At 36.5% G+C, this 25,696-nt stretch overlaps 1 long non-coding RNA gene across 1 annotated transcript in view; it reads right to left on the bottom strand.

Annotated features, from left to right (window-relative positions):
* LOC309977265 overlaps window positions 1-21,154 on the bottom strand; it is a 49,161-nt gene extending 28,007 nt beyond the window's left edge. Inside the window, exon 1 of the long non-coding RNA XR_014327039.1 lies at window positions 20,939-21,154. This is a non-coding gene — a long non-coding RNA (uncharacterized lncRNA). The remainder of the gene's footprint in view (window positions 1-20,938) is intronic.
* Between the last annotated feature and the right edge of the window lie 4,542 nt (window positions 21,155-25,696).

Genomic DNA, 25,696 nt, shown 5'->3' with positions numbered 1-25,696 from the left:
TAAACTGATGTGGTATAAATTCTTAAATTTGAAATTAAGCTCTTATATACTAACAAGGCTATATTTATAAACTTTATTAGGATAGTGGTTATATTTTCTGTTCAAATCAAACAAAAATACTACTTAATAGCAACTTAATAACTTGAACGATGATCTCATCATATTCCGTAAACATTGCTTTCTCTTTAGCTAATGTTATTAAACATGATGGTCTGCATTATATAGTATTTCTATTACTTTGTAAGGGGAGAGATAATGATAAAGACCATTATCACGATTACCACTGGAAAGGCTGATCTAAAAATAAGGAAAAAATATTCCCATTACTGAGGATGTAAAAGGGACATAAGAAAATTATAATAAGAGACAATAATGAATAATTTGATACCAGCATAGTTTTAAATTTAGGAAATAAATGAATTCTTTGAAAACCATCACTTGATGCCAAAACTGACAAAAAAATTGAAAAACATCTCAAGAACTGAATATGAAATTAAAAACTTTCCCACAAGGTAAGTACAAGTCCAGTTGGTAGTATATCCACACAGAAAGAGAAAAACATTATAATGGAAAAACAAGGAGGACCTAAATTAAATGGAAGGTATACCATATTCATAGATCTGAAATTCAGGATTTTTAAGATATCAGTTTTCCCCAAACTGCTCTATAAATCAGTGCAATCTCAGTCAAAATTCCAGTAGGATTCTTTGTTATTGTTGAAATCAAATTTTCATATAAATTTTATTATCAGATTTTCAAAAGACCAAAATGGTAAAAAAAAAAAAAAAAAAACCAAAAAACTATCATAGAAGAAGCTTGCAGATTTACACTACCACATATTAAGACTTACTGTAACGTTACAGTTATTAAGAAAGTGCTATATTGGTGAAAAGATAGATGAAGAGAATATTGAAGTATAATAAAGGGTCTGGAAATAGAGTCACATATGGTCATCTCATTTAGAATAAAGTTGCCTTTGCAGTCCAGAATGATATGATAATTTATAAATGGTACTTGGTTAATTAGAAAGCCATATAACATAATATTTGGTAGGTACTTGTTTTCCAAATTACCACAAATTTGTGGCTTAAAACAATATAAACTTATTATCTTATGGTTCTGGATATCAGAAGTCTGAAAAAAATGAGAAATTGTCACCTAAAAAATCATATCTTTGAAATTAGAAGTTGGAATTCTTAGAAATAAAAGAATGAGGAGATTGGTTCAAGATGGAGGAGCAGAAGGACATGTGCTCACTCCCTCTTGCTAGAGCACCAGAATCACAACTAACTGCTGAACAATCATTGACAGGAAGACACTGAAACTCACCAAAAATATACTCTGCATCCAAAGACAAAAGAGAAGCTGCAGTGAGACAGTAGGAGGGGCGCAATCACAATAAAATCAAATCCCATAACCTCTAGGTGGGTGACTCACAAACTGGAGAACAATTATACCACAGAAGTCCACCCACTGCAGTGAAGGTTCTGAGCCCCATGTCAGGCTTCCCAACCTGGGGGTCTGGAAACAGGAGGAAGAATTCCTAGACAATCAGACTTTGAGGGCTAGTGGGATTTGATTGCAGGACTTTGACAGGACTGGGGGAAACAGAGACTCCACTCTTGGAGGGACACACAAAGTAGTGTGCGCATCGGGACCCAGGGGGAAGGAGCAGTGACCCCATAGGAGACTGAACCACACCTACCTGCTAGTGTTGGAGGGTCTCCTGCAGAGGCGGGGTGTGGCTGTGGGTCACCACGGGGACAAGGACACTGGCAGCAGAAGTTCTGGGAAGTACTCCTTGGCATAACCACTTCCAGAGTCCGCCATTAGCCCCACCAAAGAGCCTGTAGCCTCCAGTGCTGGGTCGCCTCAGGCCAAACAACCAACAGAAAGGGAACTCAGCCCCAACCATCAGCAGTCAAGCTGATTAAAGATTTACTGAGCTCTGCCCACCAGAGCAACACCCAGCTCTACCCACCACCAGTGCCCCCCATCAGGAAGCTTGCACAAGCCTCTTAGATAGTCTCATGCACCAGAGGGCAGACAGCAGAAGCAAGAAGAACTACAATCCTGCAGCCTGTGGAACAAAAACCACATTCAAAGAAAGACAGGTAAAATGAAAAGGCAGAGGATGATGTACCAGATGAAGGAACAAGATAAAACCCCAGAAAAACAATTAAATGAAGAGGAGATAGGCAACCTTCCAGAAAAAGAATTCAGAGTAATGATAGTGAAGATGATCCAGGACCTCAAAAAAAGAATGGAGGCAAAGATTGAGAAGATGCAAGAAATGTTTAACAAAGACCTGGAAGAATTAAAGAACAAACAAACAGATATGAACAATACAATAACTGAAATGAAAACTACACTAGAAGGAATCAATAGCAGAATAACTGAGGCAGAAGAATGGATAAGTGACCTGGAAGACAGAATGGCGGAATTCACTGCCGTGGAACAGATAAAGAAAACAGAAAGAAAAGAAATGAATACAGCCTAAGAGACCTCTGGGACAACATTAAATGCACCAACATTCGCATTATAGGGGTCCCAGAAGAAGAAGAGAGAGAGAAAGGACCCAAGAAAATATTTGAAGAGATTATAGTTGAAAACTTCCCTAACATGGGAAAGGAAATAGCCACCCAAGTTCAGGAAGAGCAGAGAGTCCCAGGCAGGATAAACCCAAGGAGAAACACGCAGAGACACATAGTAATCAAACTGACAAAAATTAAAGACAAAGAAAAATTATTAAAAGCAACAAGGGAAAAACGACAAATAACATACAAGGGAACTCCCATAAGGTTAACAGCTGATTTCTCAGCAGAAACTCTACAAGCCAGAAGGGAGTGGCATGATATACTTCAAGTGATGAAAGGGAAGAACCTACAACCAAGATTACTCTACCTGGCAAGAATCTCATTCAGAATCTATGGAGAAATCAGAAGCTTTACAGACAAGCAAAAGCTAAGAGAATTCAGGACCACCAAACCAGCTCTACAACAAATGCTAAAGGAACTTCTCTAAGTGGGAAACACAAGAGAAGAAAAGGACCTACAAAAACAAACCGAAACAAGAAAAGGGTAATAGGAACATACATATCAATAATTACCTTAAATGTGAATAGATTAAATGCTCCAAAAAAAAGACACAGGCTCTCTGAATGGATATGAAAACAAGACCCATATATATGCTGGGTACAAGAGACCCCCTTCAGACCTAGGGACACATAAAGACTGAAAGTGAGGGGATGGAAAAAGATATTCCATGCAAATGGAAATCAAAAGAAAGCCAGAGTAGCAATACTCATATCAGATAAAATAGACTTTAAAATAAAGAATGTTACAAGAAACAAGGAAGGATACTGCATAATGATCAAGGGATCAATCCTAGTTGAAGATATAACAATTAAAAATATATATGCACCTAACATAGGAGCATCTCAAAACATAAGGCAACTGCTAACAGCTCTAAAAGAGGAAATTGACAGTAACACAGTAATAGTGGGAGACCTTAACACCTCACTTACACCAATGGACAGATCATCCAGACAGAAAATTAATAAGGAAATGCAAGCTTTAAATGACATAAGGCCAGATAGATTTAATTGATATTTATAGGACATTCCATCCGAGAACAGCAGATTACACTTTCTTCTCAAGTGCGCACGGAACATTCTCTAGGATAGATCACACCTTAGGTCACAAATCAAGCCTCGGTAAATTTAAGAAAATTGAAATCATATCAAGCATCTTTTCCGACCACAATGCTATGAGATTAGAAATCAATTACAGGGAAAAAAATGTAAAAAATACAAACACATTGGAGGCTAAACAGTATGTTACTAGATAGCCAAGAGATCACTGAAGAAATCAAAGAGGAAATAAAAAAAATACCTAGAGACAAATGACAATGAAAACACGACGATCAAAAACCTATGGGAGGGCTTCCCTGGTGGTGCAGTGGTTCAGAATCCGCCTGCCGACGCAGGGAACATGGGTTCATGCCCTGGTCCGGGAGGATCCCACATGCTGTGGAGCAGCTGCGCCCGTGAGCCATGGCCACAAAACAAAACAAAACAACAAAAAACTATGAGATGCAGCAAAAGCAGTTTTACCTATACAAGCCTATGTCAAGAAACAAGAAAAATCTCAAATAAACAATCTAACTTTACACCTAAAGGAATTAGAAAGGTTAGAAAGGTTAGAGGTTAGAAAGGTTAGAAAGAAATCGTAAAGGTCAGAGCAGAAATAAATGCAATAGAAACAAAGAAAACAGTAGCAAACATCAATAAAACTAAAAGCTGGTTCTTTGAGAAGATAAACAAAATTGATAAATCTTTAGCCAGGCTCATCAAGAAAAATAGGGAGAGGACTCAAATCAGTAAAATTAAAAATGAAAAAGGAGACATTACAATGGACACTGCAGAAATACAAAGCATCATAAGAGACTACTACAAGCAACTCTATGCCAGTAAAATTGACAACCTGAAAGAAATGGACAAATTCTTAGAAATGTATAACCTTCCAAGACTGAACCAGGAAGAAAACATGAACAGGCCAATCACAAGTAATGAAATTGAAATTGTGATTAAAAATCTTCCAACAAACAGAAGTCCAGGACCAGATGGCTTCACAGGTGAACTCTATCAAACATTTAGAGAACAGTTAACACCCATCCTTCTCAAACTCTTCTGAACAATTGCAGAGGAAAGAACATTCCCAAACTCATTCTAGGAGGCCACCATCACCCTGATGCCAAAATCAGACAGAGATACTACAAAAAAAGAAAATTACAGGCCAATACCACTGATGAATATAGATGCAAAAATCCTCAACAAAATACTAGCAAGCAGGTTCCAACAAAACTAAACAAGTGGGACCTAATGAAACTCAAAAGCTTTTGCACAGCAAAGGAAACTATAAACAGGACGAAAAGACAACCTTCAGAATGGGAGAAAATATTTGCAAACATATGAACAGACAAAGGATTAATCTCCAAAATATATAAGCAGCTCATGGAGCTCAATATTAAAAAAACAAACAGGGCTTCCCTGGTGGCGCAGTGGTTGAGAGTCCGCCTGCCGATGCAGGGGACACGGGTTCGTGCCCTGGTCCGGGAAGATCCCACGTGCCGCGGAGCGGCTGGGCCCGTGAGCCATGGCCGCTGAGCCTGCGCGTCCGGAGCCTGTGCTCCGCAATGGGAGAGGCCACGACAGTGAGAGGCCTGCGTACCGCAAAAAAAAAAAACAAAAAAAAAAACCAAAAAAAACCAAACAACCCAATCAAAAAATGGGCAGAAGACCTAAATAGACATATCTCCAAAGAAAACACACAGATGGCCAAGAGGCACATAAAAAGCTGTTCTTCATCACTAATTATTAGAGAAATGCAAATCAAAACTACAATGAGGTATCACTTCACACTGGTTAGAATGGGCATCATCAGAAAATCTACAAACAACAAATGCTGGAGAGGATGTGGAGAAAAGGGAACCCTCTTGCACTGTGGTGGGAATGTAAATTGATACAGCCACTATGGAGAACAGTATGGAGGTTCCTTAGAAAACTAAAAATAGAACTACCGTATGATCCCACAATCCCACTACTGGGCATATACCCACAGGAAACCATAATTGAAAAAGACACATGCACCCCAATGTTCATTGCAGCACTATTTACAATAGCCAGGTCATGGAAGCAACCTAAATGACCATCAACAGATGAATGGATAAAGAAGATGTGGTACATATATACAATGGAATATTACTCCGCAATAAAAAGGAATGAAATTGGGTCATTTGTAGAGACGTGAATGGACCTAGAGACTGTCATACAGAGTGAAGTAAGTCAGAAAGAGAAAAACATATCGTATATTAACGCATATATGTGGAATCTAGAAAAATGGTGCAGATGAACCAGTTTGCAGGGCAGAAATAGACACAGAAGTAGAGAACAAACGTATGGATACCAAATGGGGGAAAGTGGAGGAGTGGTGGTGGTGGTGGGAAGAATTGGGAGATTGGGATTGACGTATATACACTAATATATATAAAATAGATAACTAATAAGAACATGGTGTGTAAAAAAATTATATTAAAAATAAAAAATAAGATCTAGCCACAAGTCTCATAACTACTCTAAGTCTAAAGCAGCAAGAGAGTAAATGATGTTGGGAGATATCTACAACTACCATAGTATGAAATGGAAATATCTGTGGTTTCTATACTCAGTATTATGTAATAACCTGTAAGGGGAAATAATCTGAAAAACAATATATATATGTATAACGGAGTCACTGTGCTGTACACCTGAAACCTACATGATATTGTCAATCAACTATACTTCAATAAAATTTTTTTTAAAAAAGAAAAAAAATAGATTGTGATTTGTTGCCTGATATTTCTTTGGTTCCTGCTTGTGGAGTGAGTGCAGAGGAGATGTTTATCTCCTCAGTATTTCCAGCTTTGCTCTAGAAAGAGAACATGTAGGATTTTCTTATGCATAAATGTAGTTTCATATGGATGAAAACTAAATGGAGGATTTTTACATGGAGCTGAAAATTTCAGATTCCTTCAGTGCAGAGATTCAAGTATAAAATAATACTTGTATGATAGAAAAAACATAGAGGGAATTGCAACCTTCTTGTTACTTATTAATTAGGGTAGTTAACCATTTAGAACCATTACCAAGTTGCAAGACATAAATTCATGTTGTATGCATCAGAATATAATAGGTGACTCTGAAGGTTTTAGAATATTTTGTGAATGAATCCATGAACTAGAAATTAGAGAATGCTGTGTCTTTTTGTAATTTGAATTAGCCTCCTTATAGACTTTCTATAGACTATATCTCATATAGAATATAGGAAAATGACTGAGATACTTAATATAGTAAATATAGTACATATATTAATTCTATTATGAAATCTCATTGAATAGCTGCAGCAATAAAGCAGTAAATCAAAGCCATCATATTGAAATCATGCATAAGCTACTTTTTTCTCCAATAGAGAAAAGTGTTTGCTGTTAGTACAGCATATTTAGAATTATAAACTTGGAACTTTGGAAGCCTACACTCCTGGGACTTTCTGAGAAATGAGTGATCATAAATCTAAAAAATGCATGAAAAGATTTACTGATCTCATCATCTGGCATTTATCTCTTTTTTATAAACAAGGGAAACATCCCTCCAGGTATGTGGAGACCTAAGGAGTATGGTCATAATACAGCAAAGGCCTTGAAATAGGCAGAATGAGATGTCTACTTCTAACTACTGAAGGCATCTCATGGTTAAGCAGGCAGGCTCTGGGGAAAGGTGGCTTATTTTGTAGGATACCTCAGCTGGTAATAAAATGCTTTCTAGATGTGAATACACAACAACTAATGGTGAGCATAAGATCCATTAAAAATTAGACTCACCCTTAATAACTGCCTACTGAATACATTGAAATATGTAATATTATATTGAGTAGCCCTTGCATGAAAGACATGAAAAAGACAACTGCATGTTCATCGGAGTATGTGAAATCTATGTTTATATATATATATAGAGACATATATATGTGCACACACACATTATGTATATGTCTGTGTATGTGTGTATATATATGTGTGTATATGTATACATGTATATACATCTTGGTGTGAGTGCAAAGTTTTGATGTGAGCGCAAGGAAGAATATCTGAAAATTAGTTATATTTTGCGTTTTTGGCTCACTTTGCTTTGTGTTTGGAGTGAAAACTGAAAAAAAAAATAAAAAGGTGTTAGCATTTAGCATGTTGTGCTGGGTACCCCTTTCTATGCTAGCTGTTATTTTTACCCAGTATTGGTAACATCATGCTACCTGTGGCTCAATTTATAAGAATTCTCTGAGTTGGAGTATGGATACAATGCCTCAGATATTAATAAATATATTAATTTGCTTCTACATTTCTTATTCTTTGTTATATAGGAAGAAAGAAAACATGGTGTTTAAGAATCTAGGCTTTGAAGTTAGCATTTGGGGGTTGAAATCTGGCTCTACTAATTATGCAGGTGAGCTACTTAACCTAATGTGGAAGATTAAACATGGCTGCAAGTTCTCTCCCCCTCCCCTTGAACCTGAGGAGTAACTCCTTTGACCAATAGAGCACAGCAGGAGTGACTCAGTGCCACTTTCTAGATCCAGGCCTTAAGGATCTGGCAGCTTATACTTCCTTTCCCTGGAGTCCTCTCTCTGTGAGCTCTGAGTTACCATTAAGATGTCAGACTATTATATGAGCCCACCACACTGGAAAGGCCAGGTGAAGGTGCTCTGGTTGATAATTCCAAATGAGCCCAGCCTTCTAGCCACTCTTCCCACTGTGCCAGATGAGCGAGTGAAACCACTGTGGACCCTTTAGACCAGCCCATATTTCAACTGAATACAGCCAGTGACTTCTATCAACGTTATGAGAAACAAGAGAATTATTTGATCTAGACTTGCCTCAATTCTTAACTCAAAAAATCATGAGATATAATAAACTAGCTGTTGTTACAAGCAAGGAATTTTGGGGGGCGTTATAGTAGTGTCTATATTGTTGAGTTTTTTTTGAGACACAAATGTGGTCATATGTGTAAAGCACTTAAAAATGTCTGATATGTAATAAGCCCTCAACTATTAGCTATCTTAATATGTAATATTTTTCTATACATCTCATTCAGAGACTGAGTGAGGAAGGAATGGGTGTGATCTAATACACTTAGAAATTCCTGGATATTCTACTAATCCTAATGCCACGTTTTAGTGTCCTGATCTCAGTCCTATGTCAGACTGCATTGATTTCCCCCAAACAGACTTAATGTAGTTTGGATTGCCCCAGAAACAGAGGCTGAGTTAAAATATAAATGCATAGAATTTATCTGAGAAGTGAAATAAACACCGGTAAGGGAATTGGGAAATGAAGGAGAGAAGGAGAGGCAATAAAGGGTCCATTATCAAGCCACTTTGCACAGGTAACTAGAACTTCATTCCAATAGGAAACTCTGAGTCTCGGTGCAAAACATATGCTACCAAATGATCTCACTCAAGGGGTAAGCAAGGTAGCCGGGTCATTAATATACCAACTCTAATAATTGATTGAGGGCTGCTGGGATGGGGAGGATTAAATCCCAAACCTTGTCACTTGATCTGCCAGGTAGGCAGCAAAGTGGTCTCTGTTGGAAAAAAAGAGAAATCTCAGGAAATGAAATGCTGGTGCTGTCGGTTGGTTGGTAGTCTCTGAGGGGTAAGAACGAGGAGTTACGTGGGGGCACAACAGCATCTGCTACAGTCAGTGAGACGAGAGCTGCCTGGCTATTCACGTCACTCCCTCTGTGAGATTTCCCATTCAGTGTAGGACAGATCATTTCTATTCATTTAGGTATTGGAATGTCTAAAAATTGTTCAAGACAAGGATCTTACTCTGGAAAATTAAATCTCTGTCTCCCATATTTTTAGTGATATCTAATGAGACTTGTAATTATTCTGAGCTTCAGTTCTTTGAGAGGGTTACAAGTCCCGAGATTTTGTTAACAAATCCCAAAGTGCTGGCACTTCAGAGAATCCCCAAAGCTTGGAGAAACCACTCAGAGTGCTGATGGCCCTGCCATCCTCTGACATCCAAAGTAATTTACTTTTAAAGGTGGCATTGTATGAAATCATTGATTTAACTGTCCACTGCAAAGGGACTTGTCTTTTTTCTTTGGAAGTGTTTCCTTTAAAAGGAGTTGGCTTCCTCAGTGATAAGCAGGAAATCTCTCACATGTCAGAACCTGGGTTATTAAATGACACTTGAACAATTTTAGTCTCCTCTTTGTAAAAATGGTGGGGGGAGGGGCAAAAGTATCGCATACATTTACATTTTAAATTGTGTAATCATGTTATTATCTGAAACTAATACCATGCAGTTAAATTTTAGATAAAGTGTCCTGTAATGCATACAAAATGTTCATTTGTTGAAGGCCATTAAGTTAATTTCCTGGCAACAAGATTAAATGCAAGGCATTTACATAATCATTAGTCGTGAGGTGTAGAAAAGATAATTAAATATTCTACCACATTAATTTATATTTAATTAACTGTGTTTTAGCGATCCTTCTGCCTGAATATTAATATTGTGTAAATAAACAATTAGAATGCATACTGATTTTATTAAAGCTTTATTCTTAAAATTAAGTAAAAGATGCTGTTATTAATTTAATTATATCTAATTTTAAATCCTAATCATGTTAATAAAGTTTGAAATGGTTATCATTGGCCTCAGTGATGACAGCTTCACATTTTATATTTCCAACTGCAATGTACCTTATAGATTTAAGAATATATTTATTTAGGTTATGCCAGTAGTTATTTGCTTTCATGATACTCTACGCTATGGTTCTTTTAAATCAGAAGTGACACTGTACTTTAAAAATGAAACTTAATTATTATTTTACAGTAAACCTCATTTAGCCATGGCCATATTCACTTGCAACATGTGATATTTCTTGAAAACAACTGTATTATATAAAAGGAAGCAACAATTAAGCAATCCCAAATAAGATCAAATTGGTAGAAGCTAACGCTAAGGTTTATAGCCAATGAAGAGTCTACTAGGAGATAAAATTTCTGAGGCTTTTAGAGATTTTTTTTTTCCCCTGTAGTATTAGGGAAGTTCTTGCAAAGATAATCAGACAGTGGTAGGAGTGAGAACCTAAGTGTTTTCTAGTCTAGGATGCCAGACATTTGTGGAGGGCATAAATTGTAGCAAAGTGAAATCCTGACGATACGTGCACTGTTGTCATTAAGAGTTCTTGCTTTTGTTTGCCTGGACAATTTGGAAGCCAGTAAATAAATAGTCTAGGTTTTCTTTAAGCATCCTCAATGAGACAAGCAACAAAATACAATGTGGAAAAAAAAGATTTTTTTTTTTCCGAATCATGAGAATGTGTTCTTAACTAAAATAAAAAGTTACATTAAAATATCACTAAGCAACAGTCACATTATCCTATCAGGAGAAGTTATTGAATATTTCCTATTAAATTGTAATATCCCAAGCAAAAATGTTTGTGTTTTCAATATGAAATATCTATCTGGGCAAACAACTAAATACCAATTTTAACTGTCTAAATGAAGTTTTCAGGGAGAGGGATGCATTTCAATAGTGCATATTTCCTAACGGAAACATTCGTTTCTAGAATTATAGAAACAGGAGTAATAAGGTTGCTTTTGTTTCTCTTCAAAGCTGTTGGGACTTTTATATTTGACATGGTTAGTGTTCCCCCGGGCTGACCAAAATATATTCTCTCCTGGTTTGTGACAATAACTGTTCTAACGGTTGGAAATCATTCTGCTTCTGTGGTAAACTCATGCTTCCGTACTTTTCAACCCAAAGTAGTCAAACATCATGTACAGGGGATGCTACAGTGCTCACTTTCACAGGCTAAGTTCTGAAACACCTAATACAGCCCACATCTCATAAATCCCAATGGTGATTTTCCAGCCACTATTTTTAAATTTTGTTTTTGCTCCCTCCTCCAACCCTGTTCATGTTAGAATCACATTGCTGTCCTCCCTTATGTAGCTTTAGTATTGTTAGAGGTGTTTGGATAGCTAGCTTATCCAGGTAAACATGACGTTTGCTCATTCATTCAACAAATATTTTTGAATACCAACTTTTCTAGTTTCAGACACTACCAAGATAAATAAGACAGGATTCTGTATGTGTGTGTGTGTGTGTGTGTGTGTGTGTGTGGTACGTGGGCCTCTCACTGTTGTGGCCTCTCCCGTTGCGGAGCACAGACTCCGGACGCGCAGGCTCAGCGGCCATGGCTCACGGGCCCAGCCGCTCCGTGGCATGTGGGATCTTCCCAGACCGGGGCACGAACCCATGTCCCCTGCATCGGCAGGCGGACTATCAACCACTGCGCCACCAGGGAAGCCCAATAAATAGGACAGGATTCTTAACTTTAGCAACCATATGTCGATTCTGGTGGAGGAGATATATAATAAGTGGGTATACAAATAAATACATATTTATGGACTCGTCTTCTCAGTTACTAAGAAGAGTCCCCAGCCTTGAGGGCTGGATGAAAATGTTTAGGCTGATAATATGTTGAGTAGAAATTTCTGAGGATACATTTCTCTTTGTAAGAGTCAGTTTGCTTTTTCTAAGCCTCCACTTCATTGAAGGATAAAACATGTACTGCTAAAGCAAAACTGTGAACCAGAAATTATAGGAAATGGCATTTGATCCTGAGTCTCGGAACATTTTATCATTAAGTTTAGTGAATCATTGTCCACAGCTCTCGGGGCAGGTGTTCCCATATTTTCTTGGCAATGCTCTGAATCCCCTCATGGGATGCACAAATCATGAAATATAAATAATTCAAAAACAAGTCTCAGTAAACACTTCCCCTTTCTTCTGTTTGGAATGTTAATTTCTTTTTTGAAGGTTTTTCTGTTTGATAGCAGGATGCAGTTTTGCTTGTTTCATTGCCGAAGACAGACTGGGAGAACTCAGTGAATGCCATATATACTACAAAGATTGGAATTTCCAAATTAAAAAATACCCCGCAAAACTGTATCCAGTGTAGACAAGTTCTTCAACCTTTTTTATCTTTTAAAAATTACATTTTTTGATAAGATCTGAATTCAGCTTCTTTGCAAATAAAATTATATTTCTTCTAGGAAAATCATATCTCAAAACTCTCAGATAGGTAATTACCATAATTGTATTATACCTCTTTTATTACATAGTCTTATACATTTACATTATTAATCTACATATACATGTTTGTTGTATTTTTATTTTATTTTTCTATTCATAAAATGTTTTAAATTAAAAAGTGGAGGAGTTCTGTAAACATTAAAAGCCAGAGAGAAAACAAAAAAAATCTCAAACTGCAAATTTCTATGGAGCTAATAGCAGAAACCTTCCTAGCAGAATGTAGATCTTAGAACAATTCTGCAGTTTTGATAAGCATAAGAAATACAACTTTTTATTTAATCACTAATTTAGGTAATTTACCTAAGAGCTACCAATGGTTGTATTATATTCTAAAACTTCTAGAAACCTGATAATCTAATCTTTTCCTTAAAGATCTTTACAATTTCTTACAATTTGTACAAGTATGATTGGCACTGACAAATGAGAGAATGATGTCAAAATACCTTTCATAGCTTTGCAACTTTCTAAACCTGCTTTGTGGCAGTATTTTGATTACTTTTATTATCCTGACTCTCTGACAGTGAACTGAAACATGAGTAAGCAATTTCACCTTTGTGCCTTCGTTTCCATAGTGATAAAATGAGTAAATTGAGCTATTTTAACAATTTTATATCTGGTAAGCTAATTTGTTTGATTTTCCCCACTTTGGTTTCATTATCACATTAAGATATTGATGCTGTATTCATGTGTAAGTGCATATTGAGGTGTGTGCATATGTTGCCATCAGGATAGTGGAACAATTTTTGAATATTTTCAGGATTATAGATAACTGAGTTCATTGTTTTGTCATTAAAAGTTCTACCAAAATTTCTCTAACACAGTTGAGAAGTGGATGATGTTGCTGAGGTTATGCTTTTCCCATACATAACTAGGAGGAAAATAAAGGGAGAGGGCAATTTTCCAAATGACTTCAATTTGAATAGGTAATAGAGGTCTGAATAAATGGCTGTCGCTTCCACATGGAATATCCTAATATAAACAATATTCTGGCACTCATTTCAATCTGCTGTCCATTCGATTTGCTTGTCCTCAAATGATTTCAAATAAGTAAGGAAATCAAGGAAATAGAAAACATAATTAATTTTGAATTGGAAGGCATGTGTATGGAAGGCATCATCTAAGACTAGGATTGAACAATGAATGGGCATTCGAGTCTGTGACAATTCTGTAAGCCTTGCGTATAGTGCAAACTCCTTAGACTAGCGTGCCTCTTAGACCCCTTTGAAAGCTCCTTGGTAATGATTTTTTTTCTCAATTTTTACATGGTTTAGGATGACTATTTCCAGAAAGGAAACCTCAGATAAGACCATATCTCAATGTTATTATTCAACTACTTTATGATACTACAGTGAGATTATCCTCTAAGAAGATTATTCTCTGTCCCAGTTTTTCTGTGCCAAGTTATCTATGGAGATGATGGTTATATTAGACAGAGATGTGGAAAGACAAACAAATAAACATGAACAACAATTAAAAACCTACTTGCTAGATGACCACTGAGCCACAAAAAAGAAGAGGGATTTCCTGATAAGTGGTTTAAGAATTCTGAAAATTTGCTATTTTTAAAAATATATGTAGATTCCATATCTCAGCATGGCTATTAATGAGGATAAGATAAATTTCATAAACTTTGCTTCCCCTGGGATGTCCATGCAGCATGTACTCTAAGGCCAAGTTTCTTCTATTAGGAAGACGCTAATTTGGATGAAGCTAAACTTTAACGTAATTTTCCACAGAGGTTTGAGGAAACTAATTGAGGGCAAAATGTATTGAAAATATTGAGTGATTATATATTTAGAGTAACACATTCACTCAAGTATAAGTACAATAAAAATAAAACGGAACAAATGACAGAATGGAGAATAGTGCCTAGTGAGGTCTCCTGGCTCCCAGTATAATGCTCACAAAATATTTCATGGGCATTTTTTTTTTTTTTTTTGTAAATAGCAAGAAAACTGGCATTTATATCTCCCAACACAACAGAAATCTTTATTTTGTGTCCTGACTTAAAAGAAGATGTTTCTGATATATTTTATTTCTGATTTTAATCTTGGGCTGTTTAGTGTTCATTTGCTGTGGTAAGGAGACGACAGGGTAGTGGGATGTGGTGGCACGGTATAATTAATCTTCTTTGTTCCTCGAAAGCAGAGGTTACTTGAAAATTGATGTATACATAATTTTTAATTGATGGAGGTGGTAATGGAAATAGATCTAAAATAACTGCTTTTAAAAAAAAGCATGGTAACAATTGTGTCAATTTAGTATTCGACTGCACTGCTCTCTTCCATACTGTCTCCCTTTGAATATATTTTAACTGCATGTTTTCTATGGCTGGTAAGTTTGAAGCACATTCTCACTTAGCTCTGAGTAATTCAGAAAAGGAAGTTGCTTAGCATGGATAATGGAGAGGCATTTAGGATGGCAAAAAGGCCTTGGCTTGGATCCAAGTGGAATCAGTCTTCGTCTGAAGCTCTGTGGTCTTCACCTTCACGCTATGGCTCCAGTTAGTCGAGTCACATCCTTTTCCCCCCTTGCTCCTTTCTCCTTCTTCCCACTTCCCTTTTTTCTTCCTTCCTCCCTCCCCTCATCCCTCCTTCCTTCTTTCCTTCATACCTCCCTCCTTTACTTTCTTCATTTTTCTTTCTCTATGAATCTTTCTCTTTTTCCTCCTTTTAAAAACTTACTTTCACCTGTGACACTCCATTCTGTCGCCGAGCATTCAGTGCAAAAGTAGCTCAACTGGCCAAGGCCAGCTGGCAGGCAGGGCTGAATGGCTTTCAGGAAGTAGAGACAGTCATTCCAGTGCAGAAAATCCAGGCAGATGCAGGGGAGACGCTGTACTCCATTTTCATTGTTTTCTTGTACTTCCACAAAGGTCTCCACATATGAAATATGGTGATAGAAATGATAGGAGAGTAGGTAGAGCCAGAGCCCAAAGGAAATTACATGCCATTTTTCTAGTTTTTCTTGAAAAAGTTATGAAACCATTGTAGACATTTGCAGTTTAAAATACTTATAACAGAATATGTGTAATTCCAAAAAGTTAGTTCCAATTAAACCCTGATGTTATGTCATCATGTGTGCTGGACTCCAGATGCTAACTGAAAGCTGGTACACTACCACCACAATAATAACGATAAACAGTACCGATATTAATTTTTACCACACTACCTTTTATAGATGCATCCTCATGTGTATAATGAAGATGTTAACAATATCTTCCATGGAGTGATGGTGTGAAGGATTTGCCCAGCATCTCACAGATTCTGTCAGAGGTAGTGTCTAAATCTCAGGCTGCCTTTACCCAGCTATTCAGCCCTTAATTGGGTAGCTGCACTCTCTTTCTCTAGCAGATAGTAAAATGTAATTGTCCTGCACCATTACGCAATTACGCAATTTAATTTTTTTCCCTAAAATACTTTTATCATCTCACTTTCATACATTCTTCGCTTTTTAACACATGTGAATCCTGGAGCCGATTAACTGATAGTAAGCCACAAGAATGCTAAAACTGTGGCCTGAGTTAATCACAACCATTGGGCTGCAATTTGTTTGGTTACATAAACACAAAGTTTTTACTTCTCTTCTGAAAACCATTGATTTTCTACTAGGCAGTTAAGATATTCAAATAAATCTCAGATTATCTGATGCCTGAGAAAAATTTTTTCCCTCCAAGGTACATTCAGAATATATTGACTGTTTGGCTTCTGTGTTAAAAGAAAGTGAATTACCTTCTTGTTTCTTCAATAGTTATCACCTTCTTTCATCTTGGTGTTTGCATTTCTGTGTGTTTCCTAAAGCAAGTTAGCAAGCAAACAAAAAAAATTTTACTTGTGTATAGTAATTACAGATTGTGATTGATAAAGATAAATGCTGCTTTTAGGTTCAGCCTATTCTCTTCCTGCAGGTGACATTAGGCACAGGGTTTAAGCGCAAAAAGTTTTGCACATTAATTTAAAAGAATACATTTACTATACCCAAGTATGTGTTAGACTTTTCACTAGCAGCTTCTAACAGTAAGAAAGACATTCTTATCCCCAGTTCAATCATCCAATCTTTTCTTACATTTAGCAACAAGTATTTTACAAATGTAACTTAACTCTATAAGAATTTTCAGAAAAGTGTAACCAAGCCTAGGCTTACCTCTCTACTTTCCTTACAATCTACTTAAAATGAGTCTACACTCATTGTGGACTCTTCTTGGTATAGTTTAGTGAATCAGTTTCAGACTTTCTCTCAGCTGACCTCCCTGTGGTGTTTGACACTGATTTTTCTCAGTGACTTATAAAATTTTCTGAACTATGCTTCTTTAACACACCATTCTGTTCTCTTGTGACTATGTATTTTGAGACTTATCCATAAGTCTCAAAAGGTGGAGATTCCTCTTCCACCTACTCACCTAGTAGGAAATCTCCATCTTTTTCCCCATGTCAGGCTCCTCTTCTCCCTTTACATATTCTTTGCAGGAGTCAATTCCATCTAGTCAAACTGCCTGTTGATAGTGAAACACAACAAAAATGCTTTAACTCATATTTCCAAAGCAGACTTCTCTTCTGCAGTCCAACTCCATGTTATTTGTGTCAGCCTACTTGCAATCTTAACCAGAGTAGCCATGGTTACCTCTAACTCAAACTTGCAAACGTATGTGTGTATGTATGTGTAAATGTGTTTGTATCTCCTAACGAAAGTGGATCTTCCCAGATGAGTTTATGGCATCTTTCAGGAAACAAAAACAGCAGTGATAAATTTTTCCTTTATCCTTAATGTCATGAGTACTAAGAACTGTCATTTTTTTTTTTTTTTTGGATCCAATAATAGCTGTAGATTTGAGGTTTTTTTTTTAAGTTTTAATGATTTCATTTCTGGATCAAGAATTGTATCTAACTTGTCTCTTATCTTTGGTGATGTTACTTTCAAATTCACATCCACATAACTAAAAGAATTTAAAAAAATTGACATTTCATATTGTCACACAGATTTCAACCATTCAGTAGTAATCCCATGCTGATGAGATCGACTCCTAGTTTTGTTGTATGCTACACAAGGCTCTTCATGATCAGGCACTTGAATGAGTCTCTTATCACACTTTTATCATATTCTAGATTCAAGAAAAGTGAATGATTTGCAGCTCTTTTGGATGTACTGTTTTTTCCCCTTTGCTCATCTGTGTCTGTTCTCATAACAGACAGAAAGGAGAAGCATTTATCAATTGTCTCCCAGCTTCCATTAGTCAAGTATGGCCCACCTGCATTACTTACGGTCCTTTTGAGTGGCTCGTGTGGGAGTGCCATGCAGATTTATGGCAGCAACACACCTGAAGGAGTCAGAGAAGGTGCTGGGGTTGCTGATAAACAAAGGGCAGGAAAAAAAATTTTGTAGCGGAGGCCTGAGCAAGGTGCTCTCCGATTTTACCTGGGATAGGCTTGTCACCCAGCAGGGGCTGGAAAAAGAGAGCATATAAAGTTTTATACAAGAGGTGTTCAATACACCCATATTCACATTTCAAGACTCAACTCACTATATCCCTATAATTATCTTTCCTGTGTCTTGTCCTCATGCTCTCATGTGCTACCACCACACATCCCTGACATACTTCTATGACTGATGCCATACTGTAGCCATAAACTTAATTTTCTATTTCCTATACTATGATCTGCTTGAGTGAAATGAGGTCTCTTCACTTCTACTGATACCTCTAGTGCATGTTGATATTTGGTAATAGATCAGATCTATTGATTTTATTTAACTGATGCCAAATATTCTATCATACGGATATGTTATATAATATTTATCCATTTCCAGTTAATATACATTTCAACTATTGCTATGTTTCATTGTTTCAAAGAATGCTACAGTGAATACACAATGATTATTTTCTAAGCTCTAGTTTTCTTTTTCCGTACGTAAGCATATGGAAATTAAGAATACTTTTTAAATTACTGGGACTTGTATTTCTTTTGAAAAAATTGTGAAACAAATGCATTTTCTAGCTGTTAACAGAATATAAATTCTCCTATTTAGAGAAGCCTTTTCAGTACTTATGGTTAGCTAGACGTTTTCTAGATCTTATTCTGGCTCTGTTTATTTACATGTTAACTTGCTACCCTTCCTTCTTAGTGTATATAACATTTAAGTTACTGATCACATTGCTCTATTTATAATTTTAATCTGCTTAAATATTTCTTGGTCCTTTGCCCATTTTGAAAAGGACTGTAGCCAAAACCATCATAATAAAACATATCCCTCTTTGTTCAAAGACCAGCTTATGTCTCTGCATTAATTTTCTTTCTTCTCTTTCACAGATAATTAATAGAAATACTGGGAAATGCTTAACTTTACGTCAACCTATTAGAAGTTTATTACCCTTGTGACTCATACATCACAACCACCAAAAATGCATAAATTGTAAAATTGACCAGAGTAAATCTTCCCTTCAAGGACTGCGACTCCCAAATCTCCTAACAGTATGTTTTCAGACTGCCCTCGCTAATAACTGTTTCCCACAGAGCAAAAAGCTTTTATATATTACAAACGCTGCACTGTTTTTCTTAGAGGCTAGATTCTCAAACTTTCAATTCTGACATGCTTCAGGTTGCTGTACTCTGATAGACTCATTCAGTGCTCTCACTTCATGCCATTAATATGAAATGTTCTGTTTTGACATTCAGTCATTTCAGAAAATGGGCATTTGCTTCACGGGATAAAAATCTGTATCTCTAGAGATCTGCATTAAAAAAAATATAAGTCAGGATGTACTAGAGTACTGCTTATTTAGCAAACTTCCTAATTTCAGTGCGTTGTTGAATAGACTTTCTAATGGTAAGAATAGGCACCGTTCTCATTTTTCTTATGCTCCATTTCTAGTTCAGTTTCTTCTCATCTCCCACTTGTGCTGTTGCACATATTTTCTGGACAATGTCTTGCTTCTAATCAATCTCTTTACATTTTTTTTTTGCTTTCCTACACCCGAAGCTAACCCTTGACATCTTCATCCTTTGCGGCAACAGGGACAGTGGTGCTCAGCGAACATTCCATTTGCTGCCCCACATTTGAAATGCAAAATTGTAAATAGAGCTATGTGATCAGAAACTTAAACGTTATATACACTAAGAAGGAAGCGGGGCAAGTTAACACGTATATAAACAGACCTATATTGCATGTAGGTAGGTCCTCATGACTAGTTCTGGCTAATGGGCTACCCATGAAAATAACAGAGGGTACTTCAATGGAAGCACGGAAGAGGCCAGTTCCTTACCCTACATTTGTCCCTTTTCTTTCTTTCTCTCTCTCTTTTTCTTTTTGGCTGTGTATTGTTCCAAACATTAAAAAAAAAAAATTTATATTGGAGTATAGTTGATTTAGAATGTTGTGTTAGTTTCAGGCGTACAGCAAAGTGATTCAGTTATACATATATCCTTTTTCAGATTATTTTTCCATTTAGGTTATTACAGAATATTGAGTAGAGTTCCCTGTGCTATACAGTAGGTCCTTGTTGATTATCTGTTTTATATATAGTAGTGTGTATCTGTTAATACCAAACTCCTAATGTATCCCCACACACACACTTTTCCCCTTTGGTAACCATAAGTTTGTTTCCTAAGTCTGTGAGTCTGTTTCTGTTTTGTAAATAGGTTCATTTGTATCTATGGTTTTTTTTCCACATATAAGCGACATTATATGATATTTGTCTTTATCTGTCTGGCTTACTTCACTTAGTATGATAATCTCTAGGTCCATCCATGTTGCTGCAAATGGCATTATTTTATTCTTTTTATGGCTGAGTAATATTCCATTGTATATATGTACCACATCTTTATCCATTCCTCTGCCAGTGGATATCTAGGTTGCTTCCATGTCTTGGCTATTGTAAATAGTGCTGCAGTGAACTATGTATCTTTTCAAATTATGGTTTTCTCCAGATATATGCTCAGGAGTGGGATTGCTGGGTCATATGGTAGCTCTATTTTTAGTATTTTAAACCTCCATACTGTTCTCCATAGCGGCTGTACCAGTTTATATTCCCACAGTGTAGGAGGGTTCCCTTTTCTCCACACCCTCTCCAGCATTTTTTGTTTGTAGACTTTCTGATGATGGCCATACCGGTGTGAGGTGATACCTCATTGTAGTTTTGATTTGCATTTCTCTGATAATTAGCGATTTTGAGTATCTTTCCCTGTGCTTTTTGGCCATCTGTATATCTTCTTTAGAGAAGTGTCTTTTTAGGTCTTCTGACCTTTTTTTTTTTTTTTTGCGGTACGCGGGCCTCTCACTGTTGTGGCCTCTCCCGTTGCAGAGCATAGGCTCCGGACGCGCAGGCTCAGCGGCCATGGCTCACGGGCCCAGCCGCTCCGCGGCATGTGGGATCTTCCCGGACTGGGGCACGAACCCGTGTCCCCTGCATCGGCAGGCAGACTCTCAACCACTGTGCCACCAGGGAAGCCCCTGCCCATTTTTTAATTGGGCTGTTTGTTTTTTTGATACTGAGCTGCACGAGCTGTATATATATTTTGGAGATTAATCCCTTGTCGGTAGTATCGTTTGCAAATATTTTCTCCCATTATGTGGGTTATCTTTTTGTTTCGTTTATGGTTTCCTTTGCTGTGCAAAGGCTTTTCAGTTTATTTAGGTGCCATTTGTTTATTTTTGTTTTTATTTTCATTACTCTAAGAGGTAGATTCAAAAAGATATTGCTGCGATTTATGTCAAAGAGTGTTCTATGTTTTCCTCTAAGAGTTTTATAGTACCCGGTCTTACATTTAGGTCTTTAATACATTTTGAGTTTATTTGTGTGTATGGTGTTAGAGAATGTTCTAATTTAATTCTTTTACATGTAGCTGTCCAGTTTTCCCAGAACCAATTGTAGACACAAAAATTCTCAACAAAATAGTAGCAAACCAAATCCAAAAATACATTAAAAGGATCATACACCACAATCAAGTGGGATTTATCCCAGGGATGCAAGGATTTTTCAGTATCAAAAATCCTTGTGATATACTACATTAACAAATCGAAGAATAAAAAGCATATGATCCTTTCAATAGATGCAGAAAAAGCTTTTGGCAAAATTAAACACCCGTTTATGACAAAAACTCTGCAGAAAGTGGGCATAGAGGGAACCTACCTCAACATAATAAAGGCCATATATGACAGACCCACAGCCAACATCATCTGTCCCTTTTCTAGATGATACCTGTTCAAGATGGGGAGCCTGGTTCCCTGAATGACCTTGCCCAGTACACGACAGCACATAATAAAGTAGAAACAAAATTTTAAAAACTATCTGCTTTGTTAAGTGCCTCACATATAGGGAATACACTAGCCTGTCTTGGCTAATGAGCAATCAGAGCTCTCTAGAGTCTTTGGTAAGAGATTGAAACGTTGTTTAACTTGTCTCTCAAAGTCTTTCAGAATCAAACTCCACTTTACTGATTTCATAGAACTCCAGATAATCTCTACTCTAGATAATTTAATCTATTCAAATTCTTCTATATTTTACTATATCTAATATTATTATTATTTTGTTTTACTGTGTTATTCTTTTGATCACAGTCTTTCAATGATTCACTATTGTTTCTACCATAAACTTCTTTATAGGGCTTAATGAATCCTTTATGTTCTGGCTTTCTTCAGCCACATCTTTTGCCAGTCTTCTCTTTATGTTTTTTTTTTTTCCAGGCTGGTACAACTGACACAGTTTCCCACCTTTATTTTGCAAACTCCTTATCTGTAGGTCTCCACCAAACAGGTAGTTACTCATGGAAGATTGTTCTTATCTCCAGGTTGAGACCCTTCCCATATACTCATAGGGGATACTGGACTTCCTCCTCAGTAACTCTCATTACACTGTATTTTCATTGCCTAGTTGCTTCTTTACACACCCCACTAAGCTGTAAGCACTGACTCAGTCTGTCTCTCATTCCTGTGTGTTCTTACTGGCAATCACAAGCTCTGACACACAAAGGGAACACAGCAGGGTGTTGAATCAAAATATGTTCCCCATGATGTGGAAGTCTGTTCCTCTTTCTCTAAATACTTTCTCATCCCAGTACATATCCCATCGCTTCCATGAAGCCTTCTGTATGATTATAACCCACACGATTCTGTCATTTTGAGGTGTTCTCTTAGAGTACACCCTCCATTTGACCACCACCCATTTTTAGCACCCTTTTCTTCCTCTTGTTTTATTGCCTAAATATTTCTTTTCCAAGTATAATCTTTGAAAACAGGGACTATTTTGAGTAAATTATTTATGGTATTCAGCAGAAGCTTTACCTTGAGCCAGGCACTATGTTTGGATAAGTATGAATAATGAAAAGGTCTGATCTCAGGGCGTTCAGAATCTAAAAGACAGGACAAAATGTAAACAGATAAATAGATGGCAATAGTTTTATTTTTATATTTGCCTGAGCAACTATCTGTGTGCCAAGAGAATATAACTGCTGAAAATGCTTTAATATATGAAAAGGCATAGAAAATGTCTTTCCAGCAATAAAGTGAAATTATGGAAAATATAATTATCCACATTGACTGTCAGTCCTAGTCGAGTGTGGTAAAACTCCAAAGAATAATTATGTTCATAATTCCTCACTTCTGTTTCCATAATTTATAAGAAAGAAAGGAAGGAAGACCCATTACTTCTTACTCATCTCCTTTTCTTTAATTATTTCTCCTCTACTGTACTGTTCTTACTTTTCTTCCTTCCTAATTTGCCATTTCAAACCTGTGCAGATTCTACTCTCTCTCTCTCTCTCTCTCTTTCTCTCTCTCACACGTACACAGACACACACACACACACACACACAGAGTCTGATTAGCTCGCTAAAATATTTACCTAGTTGAAGTCTTCTCTGTTATTTTTCTACATCTCACATGATCTTAGTCCAATCAAAGTTATGTGGGCATCAAAAATAGTGACATTCTTACTATTTTAACTTGTTATCCAAGATTGTGCTGAATTTCTCAGTAGATGAATTTGTGATATTTTAGATGATTTAATTTTCAGGGATATGTTGATACTAAGCAGACAGAGATAGATATCTACTATTTAATCAACACTGGGATAGTTACAAGAGAAAGATGTAAAAGTAAGGGCCTCACTGAACTAATGAGGAAAGAGAGGTGGCAGCTAAGCCAACAGAAAAGTAAAAAGCCCAATTTATTTGACATAGACTCTATTTAAAGAAAACCTAATTTTATGTTATGAATATTCACCCTCCCATTGTATTCTGCACATGTGAAGTTGCTCATAGTTTTAGTTATTTATTCCTCACTTTGTTCTAAAAAGGATTTAGGAGAGCTTATGAGGATATTTAAAATATATCAAAGCAACATAATTAGAAATAGGTGAGAAAGTAGAAAAATAACAAGACTAGCAACCTAAAGTCAAACCAGAAATAGAACAAAATATAATACAAGTATCGTTTAGTGAAAGTTTTACACATTTACTATTGTTTCTGAGATTTTAAGCAACCCATGTTGAAGGAATTTGGTAGGTTATTACACTGACAATATTTAGGCTGTAAAAAAATGAACTGTTCAGGAAGAGATGGTCAAAAGAGGTGGGATATTCTCTTGACAGGTCTCAGGAAATGCATTGCCATCCATGTTCTCAACCAACTTGAGATAACAACCATGGTGAGTTCCTTAACGCAGTTCTTTGTAGCATTCTTCTGTAAAAGCTGATGGTATCATATTAAATTAGATTGCAGTGTAAGGCACTATTTTGCCACTCTGTAAGAGTGGGTAGGGATGGAGGAGCAACAAGATGTAGTCAAATATGTAACTTTGTACTGATTTGGCTGAATTATTTGTACAGATTATAAAATATTGAGTGCCATAACTTGGTATCATGTTCTTCATTTAAGCCTCAGTATAATTATTTCAAAGTTACTGCTACCCATTGTCTATGTAAAAATTTGGCTAAGATTTCTTGGCCAGAGAAATCAAGACCCACATGATCTAACAGATATTCCAATTACTAAGTCTGGAAAGAAGAGGTAACTACCTAAAAGACTCTCACACCTACCTTGCCTCTGGTTGTGGAAAATATATACAAAGGCTACCAACACTTAGTAATGACTTTTAACAATCCAACAAATAGAAACAGGGGAACAAATGTGTCTGAGGGTAATAATATGAGTAGAACTACAAAGAAAGGTGATTTATACTTAGGAACACCAATGTAAAATAATACACCTTTTTTTTCAAAAAATTCACAGGTAAGAGAAATGCCCTTTCAGGGTTTTTTTTTTTGGGGGGGGGCGGTTATTGCCATATTTTTATTTATATTAATATCCAGATGTTGTGAAAGCTGGAGGTTTTGGCAGGGAATCACCAAATTTAGAAATGTGGGAACTGAGTTTTACTTCCAGCCTTGCAGTTAGTTCACTTAATTATGTTGTATCTATCTCCATGATAACACCATGTAATGATCATTCCAGGGTTTCCTCACTCCAAAAATTTTATGACTGTATTGTCAAGTTGATTGAGTTATTGGTGTTACAAAAGATTCCCACCTGATTACTATGTTCTATTGTGCATAGTCAAACTAAAGAATTAAAGTACAGTATAAAGAATACTTTTAAAAAGAATTAATCGTCTTACTAAGTTGCCTATTGATAGTCCACAGTTAATAAGTATGAAGGGGCAGAGACATACTCTTTTATGTGACAATCAGCGTTCTGTGCTGAAACAAGGCTCGCCATTCTTCGTGTAGTCTCTGCCTGAAAAGTAACCCCTTCTCTAGTGGTTCTCAGTCCTGAAGGATGATTTGAAAGGTGTAGCTTAGTGAGGAATGGGAGCCCCAAAACAGTGATTGTGGTGTCTGTTTCCTAATGCTCATTTGGCCACTCACTCATTTCATGACATTAAACAATTTCCTCTTGCCTTTGTGAAAACCAGGTCCTCTATGGAAAATCACAGATTGAACTGAATGTTTGTTTTATGATGTGATAAACTGTGTGTTATTAACTATAAAGCTCATTATAGGAAA

Source organism: Leucopleurus acutus, assembly GCF_964270905.1.
Source record: "Leucopleurus acutus genome assembly, chromosome: 20".
Lineage (NCBI taxonomy): Eukaryota > Metazoa > Chordata > Mammalia > Artiodactyla > Delphinidae > Leucopleurus > Leucopleurus acutus.
This window is presented reverse-complemented; position numbering and strand designations above follow the sequence as displayed.